General features: G+C 38.1%; 1 pseudogene; it reads left to right on the top strand.

Moving 5' to 3' along the window:
- Positions 1-5,524: 5,524 nt before the first annotated feature.
- Positions 5,525-5,643, top strand: LOC148526894 (5S ribosomal RNA; annotated as a pseudogene).
- The last annotated feature ends 2,706 nt before the right edge of the window (positions 5,644-8,349 follow it).

Below are 8,349 nucleotides of genomic sequence, written 5' to 3' on the forward strand. Positions count from 1 at the left end.
GTTAAATTCCTCACATACTTATTCAAGTCTATGAACACTTCGAATTTATTCATGTTTGTAGTTGGTGCATAATTGAGTCCCTTGCCAAGTAAATTTATTTCTGGTTTCATCAAAATGTGCGAAGAAAGGTTGAAGATGCCCTTGCTTTTGAGGTCTACTGAAAGTTCCTCCTTTTGAAAATTCTTCCTCCCATGGCCCCATTTTCCTCTCCTTCTCTTATTCTTCTTTTTAACAGTGATGCTACCGTAGCTGTTTCTTTCAAGAGAGGGTTGACTGGGTCATGCCATGTGCTTGGGCCCGATGATAAAAAATGTTGTTCAGTGTCACTGTTTGAATCCAGGCTCTGTAGTGTAGAAAATCTATTCCTTAGATTGGGTCTGAATTTTGGTGATGGTCTGGGATCTTCACCCCTAGAACTAATCAAAGTCCTCTGTGGTGGATACTTCCAATGCTGTTCATTCCTGCTCCTATCGGTTCGTTGCGTGTGATTCGTAGTAGTAAATCTGCTCTATTTCTTAATGTTAGTAGCATAGTCCTGTTTGTCTCTTTGAATCTCCTGTTCCAGCTGTGTCATTACAGCATTTTTCTCACTGATGATCAACTGCATGAGATCTAGGGAACATTTATGTAGAATTTTGTCCCATTATTCAATAAAGCTCTCTTTGTCGAGATGTCAAGGTTGGATTCTTTAAAATTCTTAAACTTCTAAGGACCCTATTGACAGATATATAATGCTCAAGGCCTTTGATGTCCCAAAAAATAAAAAATATTTTAAAAACTTTTTATTATGTACATTTTTTCTTTGTTCTTCATTAAGCACTTTTCACAAAATATCAGAAATACACTTTTCTACCTTGACTTATGAACTACTATTTCTCTGGGATCCACATACATAGGAATTAGTACTTTTTCTTCTAATTTTATACTGAACATATTTTTTTGTCCTTCTACAAATGTAATAACTTTTTTAGTTATCATGCCGATTCATGTGATAGTTAGGCATTTAAAGCGTGTTTTAAATGAGTTATATTGCTGAAAATGTTTTCCTTCTCTAACCATCATTAGTTGCGGACGGAACCTAAAGGAATAACAGTCGGGTAACCCTAGCAACGATGATGCGGAGAAAGGCCATGTGATACAACATGACCATAACACAGAGCGGGAGCAGTGAGATTACTAACTGAGGATGCTTACGACTATACCTGATAAAGGGCTAAGACGGACTATGAAAACATGGTGGCTAAGTGATCATGATGCGGACACCAGACGGACCACAACAACATGGCGGCCGAATCATCATGAAGCGGGCGGTAGGAGAGAACGTCATGTTGCACCTATGCACACGCTGGAATCGGTAATGATGACATCGGTGGGCGGAAGTGGAAGCGGGCCAGAATGCAAGCTGGCAAACGATCGGGATATGGCTTATAATTGCAATACCATCTGGAAATGACTTCTATCACTCCATAAACTCCCATTACCTACATTGATTAATGAGACTAAAGAGAATTAACACAATTCCAATTTTAACAAACCGAAAGTGACATCACTAATTAGCCTAATGAGACACTTTAATCCTGTTTAACAGTGGGTATATAAAGCGATTACCACTGAATGTCTGTACCCCTTCATGAAGTCCCTAAATGGATGAAACGAGTTGGTAAAAAGCTGCCTTTGCCTGAATGAACTGATACAGATAAGCTATACCTTCTAAGCTACTTCTTGGATTATCTATTTACCTCCCTTTTTTAACAATTTAAGAACCTTTTAAATATCAGTTTTAAATTGTTAATATGTATTGATCCTTCTATGCTTTTACCTTATATGTTTCTCCTGTTTTTTATATATTTATATATCCTTCCATTAACTTTTATATGAATATATGAATTTTATATAAGGCATATTTATTTATTTATTGATTTATCAGCACGATTGAAATTTGTATATATTTAACAATTGCACTTGCTGTGTTCATTCAAACGGACCTAACTTATGTAGGTCCCCCCTTTTTTAATATTAAAATGTGTTATTTATTTTTATAAACATGTGTTGTATGTATTATACTTGCAAGCACTATTTGCACATCTTATAAACACATGTTGTATGTACCATACTTGCAAGCACTATTGCACAAAAAACATTTTATTTATACATCAGTCGCTCTATTACCTGGTACACTTTGAACATTTACACATAAGGATTTCACCAAAAATTCTATTACTCTGGGAATAGCAGACACCCTTTTACCTGAAGGGAGAACGTATATTGCTACACCTTTTAAAGAGTCCTCTTTACATCTCTAAGTTGGCGCCGGGATCCTTCCCTTTCAAAACATCACTACTTTTGGTTTATTGTACCTCGGCAGCCTCCTTAGATCATTGTCATTATATATAAAAATGTTTCGAATGAATGAAAGAGCCAATAGAAGGAATGACCTATGTCAGAGGATTTTTAATGAGACCAGCACAACACCAGTCACAGAAATTCCAATAGAAAATTTGGACAATCACTTTTGGGATATGGAAAAACTTTTAACTAAATCTGTCAATAGGGTCCCTAGAGGTTTAAGAATTTTAAAGAATCCAATCTTTAGCCTCGACAAAGAGAGCTTTATTGAAAAATGGGACAAAATTCTACATAAATGTTCCCTAAATCTCATGCAGTTGATCATCAGTGAGAAAAATGCTGTAATGACACAGCTGGAACAGTAGATTAAGAATAAAGAAATAATTATGGAGGAATTTAAATCAGAGGAGAATTATAAAGAAAATTAAAAAGTTCTCATAAAGAAGCTAGAGAAAATAGAGAAAACAGTCATTAAAGGCAAAGAAAGGAAATTTCAAAGAAACAAACAGGACTATGCTACTAACAAAATTAAGAAATGGAGCAGATTTACTACTACGAATCACACACAACGAACCGATAGGAGCAGGATCGAACAGCATTGGAAGTATCCACCACAGAGGACTTTGATTAGTTCTAGGGATGAAGATCCCAGACCATCACCAAAATTCAGACCCAATCTAAGGAATAGATTTTCTACACTACAGAGACTGGATTCAAACAGTGACACTGAACAACATTTTTTATCACCGGGCCCAAGCACATGGCACGACCCAGTCAACCCTCTCTTGAAAGAAACAGCTACAGTAGCATCACCGTTAAAAAGAAGAATAAGAGAAGGAGAGGAAAATGGGGCAATGGGAGGAAGAATTGTCAAAAGGAGGAACTTCCAGTAGACCTCAAAAGCATTGTCATCTTCAACCTTTCTTCGCACATTTTGACGAAACCAGAAATAAATTTACTTAGCAAGGGATTCAATTATGCACCAACAACAAACATGAATAAATTCGAAGTGTTCATAGACTTGAATAAGTATGTGAGGAATTTAACTCTGAAAAGGCATTTTCTAAGGAAGTAAATAGCGTCAATTAAGATTTTTGAATCAATGTCAAAATTTGGATTAAAAGGCAAATCAACATACTACCCGTTGGAGTCTAAAAGCAGCCACATAGAAATTTTTTATGAAAAAGTGAAGAAGGATCTATGTCAACCGAGCATACAGAAGATATCTAGGCAGAACCTTAAAAATGACGAAAAACATGCCCTCAAAGAATTACAAAAGAACAAAAAGATTATCATCAAACAAGCTGATAAAGTGGGGGGGCTTGGTTATTATGGATAAACAAGCCTATCTGAAGGAAGCAACCAGACTGTTGGGAGACAACACCTTGAATACAATGCTACAACAGGATCCTCTAGACAAATATATAGAGGAACTTAGAATATTACTTCTACAAGGTCTCCGTAATGGAACTCTCTGTAAAGAATAATATCAATATCTGATGACAACCAATCCTACTACCCCCATTTTTTATTTTCTACCAAAGATCCATAAATCCTCGATTGATCCACCAGGAAGACCTATTGTGGCAAGCATTGACTCACTCACTTCACACCTTTCAGAATATGTGGATGTATTCTTGCAGAAATATGTGGTCAAACTAGATTCTTATTTAAAAGATACTATGAATCTATTACAAAACTTGGAAGAATTTGAATGGAAAGACACTTACAAATGGATCACTATAGATGTACAAGCTCTGTACACCTGCACAAAAGGTGTAGATGCTTGTAGAGCAGTTATGGAGGAAGATGAACATATGGGTACCAACCACTGCAAATTTTTATGTGATCTTATGACTTTTATACTTAAACACAATTATTTTAAATTTTTAAATGTGTTTTATCGCCAAGTGTGTGGCACAGCGATGGGCACTGTTTTCGCGACAAGTTTCACTAATATTTTTATGGGCCATTGGGAGAAAGAATATGTGTACACTAACAATCCCTACAAGGATAAACTAATCGTGTACAAAAGGTACATTGATGACATCCTTATTATCTGGAATGGAACAGAGGAGGTTTTTAAACTATTTTTAACACATATCGAGAATAACGACATGAATTTAAAATTCACGTCCCATTTTAGTGACACTTCAGTAGAATTCTTGGATTTGGTTCTGAAACAGGAGGGAGGGAAAGTGACCACCAAAACCCACATAAAAGAGGTGGATACCAACAGCTATTTACATTACAAGAGTGGACACCTAAGGAAATGGAAAAACAATATTCCCTAATCCCAATACCATAGAATTAAGAGGAACTGCACTAGAAAGAGTGATTGCGAAGACCAGATCAAAATATATACTGAAAGGTTCACGCAGAAAGAATATCCAGTGGCACTTTTGAACAAGGCAGCCGAAAGAACAAAAAATCTAAAGAGACAAGACCTATTGAAATATAAGGAAACTACAGACAAAAAGAATTTTGTACCTTTTGTGACCAGGTATAATGGACATGAGAACAGAATCAAGGGGAGCTTCCAGAAACATTGGAATCTACTGCTCATGGACCCGATTTTAAAATATATTCTTCCTCCTAAACCCACTGTCCTCTAAAGAAAAGGAAAAAGTCTAAAAGATTCCTTTTCGCCAAGTATGCTGAGAGATGAAGAAAAAATGACATACTTCCTCCATGTCTGGGATGCTACAAATGTGGCCGCTGCAATATTTGCAGATACCTCCATCCAAGAAGAAAGGTCTTTTATAATCACAACGACTCTCAAGAATTCAAGATAAAGCACTTTATGAATTGTAATTCAACTTCGATCATCTATCTATTAGAATGCCAATGTGGTCTGAAGTACGTAGGGAAGACCAAAAGACCCCTAAAACTAAGGATTCAAGAACATGTCCACAATATCAAGAACAAAGTTGAAGGACACGCAGTATCCAGACATTTTATCAGTCATCATAGATCTAATCCTGAAGAATGTACTTTCAAGGCCATAGAACAAGTAACCTTGGGGGAAAGAGGAGGAGACCTTGGCAAGAAACTCTCACAGCGTGAAATGTTCTGGATTTTCCAATTAAACACGATGACTCCAAATGGCTTTAACAAAAGTTACGAGATTGCCCCTTTCCTATGATGGATGAGTTGGTAGCTGTGGATACCCTGTATTACCTACAAACTTACCATTGTACTGACGCCCAATCTCGTCTGATCTTGGAAGCTAAGTATAATTGAGCTGGGTTAGTACTTGAATGGGGGACCTCCTGGGAATACCCAGTGTTGTAGTTGATGTTATCCACAGCAGAGCACAGAGTAGCCACTCAGACCATTTATTAAGGAAAGGGGTCCACATGCAAGCCTAAGAATCACAAACTTTGCTAAAGCCATTTTTACATCTCCAATCCATTATCTGGACATCTAAGAAGAACTGGACTATCGACTTGAATTTATTTATTATTAATTTATTTATTATTTTTTATATTTTTTACATTTTCATGGATTATATACATTGGATTACCCCAAAAAATGTTTAAAAAAACTTTTTATTATGTACATTTTTTCTTTGTTCTTCATTAAGCACTTTTCACAAAATATCAGAAATACAAATTTTCTACCTTGACTCATGGGCTTCTATTTCTCTGGGATCCACATACATAGGAATTAGTACTTTTTCTTCTAATTTTATACTGAACATATTTTTCGTCCTGCTACAAATTTAATAACTTTTTTAGTTATCATGCCGATTCATGTGATAGTTAGGCATTTAAAGCGTGTTTTAAATGAGTTATATTGCTGAAAATGTTTTCCTTCTCTAACCATCATTAGTTGCAAACGGAACCTAAAGGAATAACAGTCGGGTAATCCTAGCAACGATGATGCAGAGAAAGGCCATGTGATACAACATGACCATAACACAGAGCGGGGCAGTGAGATTACTAACTGAGGATGCTTACGACTATACCTGAAAAGGGCTAAGACGGACTGTGAAAACATGGCGGCTAAGTGATCATGATGCGGACACCAGACGGACCACAACAACATGGCAGAAGATTCATCATGAAGCGGAGCGGTAGGAGAGAACGTCATGTTGCACCTATGCACACGCCGGAACTTGTAATGATGACATCGGTGGGCGTAAGTGGAAGCGGGCCAGAACGCAAGCTGGCAAACGATCGGGATATGGCTTATAATTGCAATACCATCTGGAAATGACTTATATCACTGCATAAACTCCCATTACGTACATTAATTAATGAGACTAAAGAGAATTAACACAATTCCGATTTTTAACTAACCGGAAGTGACATCACTAATTAGTCTACTGAGACACTTTAATCTTGTTTAACAGTGGGTATATAAAGTGGTAACCACTGAATGTCTGTACCCCTTCATGAAGTCCCTAAACGGTTGAAACGCGTTGGGAAAAGCTGCCTTTGCCTGAATGAACTGATACAGATAAGATATACCTTCTAAGCTACTTCTTGGATTATCTATTTACCTCCCTTTTTTAACAATTTAAGAACCTTTTAAATATCAGTTTAAAATTGTTAATATATATTGATCCTTTTATGCTTTGACCTTATATGTTTCTCCTGTTTTTTATATATTTATATATCCTTCCATTAACTTTTATATGAATATATGAATCTTATATAAGGCATATTTATTTATTTATTTATTGATTTATCAGCACGATTGAAATTTGTATATATTTAACAATTGCACTTGCTGTATTCATTCAAACAGACCTAACTTATGTAGGTCCCCCCTTTTTTAATATTAAAATGTGTTATTTATTTTTATAAACACGTGTTGTATGTATTATACTTGCAAGCACTATTTGCACATCTTATAAACACATGTTGTATGTACCGTATATACTCGAGTATAAGCCGAGTTTTTCAGCACAAAAAATGTGCTGAAAAAGTGCCCCTCGGCTTATACTCGAGTCAAGTGTAGCGCTGACCGGACGGAGTTTGGTCAGCGCTACACACTGCCAAACACACAGCCGCCGGAGCTGGCAGCTGCGTATTTGGTGTAATCAGCAGCCGCTGAGAGTCTGTCAGGCTCTCAGCGGCTGCTGCTGCTCCCACTGCGGGAGCCATCTTCCGGCTCCCACAGTGGGTGATGGGAGACACGTTGTCATGACGACGTCTCTTCCATGCAACGCGGCCGGAGGAGCGGACAGCGGCGGGACCAGGAGCGGGAGTTTCAGGTAAGTGATTTTTTTTTTAAATTCTTGTCACGTCTCCCTCTACTGGGGGGGGGACTACAGGGGGCACTACGAGGGGGCGATTACTACAGGGGGCGATTACTACAGGGGGCAGTAAAAGGGGGATTACCACTGGGGGAACTACCAGGGGGGGATTACTACAGGGGGCACTACCAGGGGGGGATTACTACAGGGGGGGATTATTACAGGGAGCACTAAAAGGGGGGATTACCACTGGGGGAACTACCAGGGGGGGATTACTACAGGGGGCACTACCAGGGGGGGATTACTACAGGGGGGATTACCACTGGGGGAACTACCAGAGGAGGATTACTACTGGAGGCACTGAAAGGGGGGATTACCACTGGGGACACTACCAGGAGGGATTACTACTGGGGGCACAACCAGGGGGAATTACTACTGGGGGCACTACCAGCTGCTGCCATTTCCCACACTAGGCTTATACTCGAGTCAATAAGTTTTCCCAGTTTTTTGGGGTAAAAGTAGGTACCTCGGCTTATATTCAGGTCGGCTTATACTCGAGTATATACGGTACCATACTTGCAAGCACTATTGCACAAAAACCATTTTATTTATACGTCAGTCGCTGTATTACCTGGTACACTTTGAACATTTACACATAACGATTTCACCAAAAATTATATTACTCTGGGTATAGCAGACACCCTTTTACCTGAAGGGAGAATGTATATTGATACACCTTTTAAAGAGTCCTCTTTAAATCTCTAAGTTGGCGCCGGGATCCTTCCCTTTCAATATAT

This window comes from Taudactylus pleione, unplaced genomic scaffold (genome assembly GCF_031769625.1).
Source record: "Taudactylus pleione unplaced genomic scaffold, aTauple2 ptg000093l, whole genome shotgun sequence".
In the NCBI taxonomy this organism is placed as follows: Eukaryota; Metazoa; Chordata; class Amphibia; order Anura; family Myobatrachidae; genus Taudactylus; species Taudactylus pleione.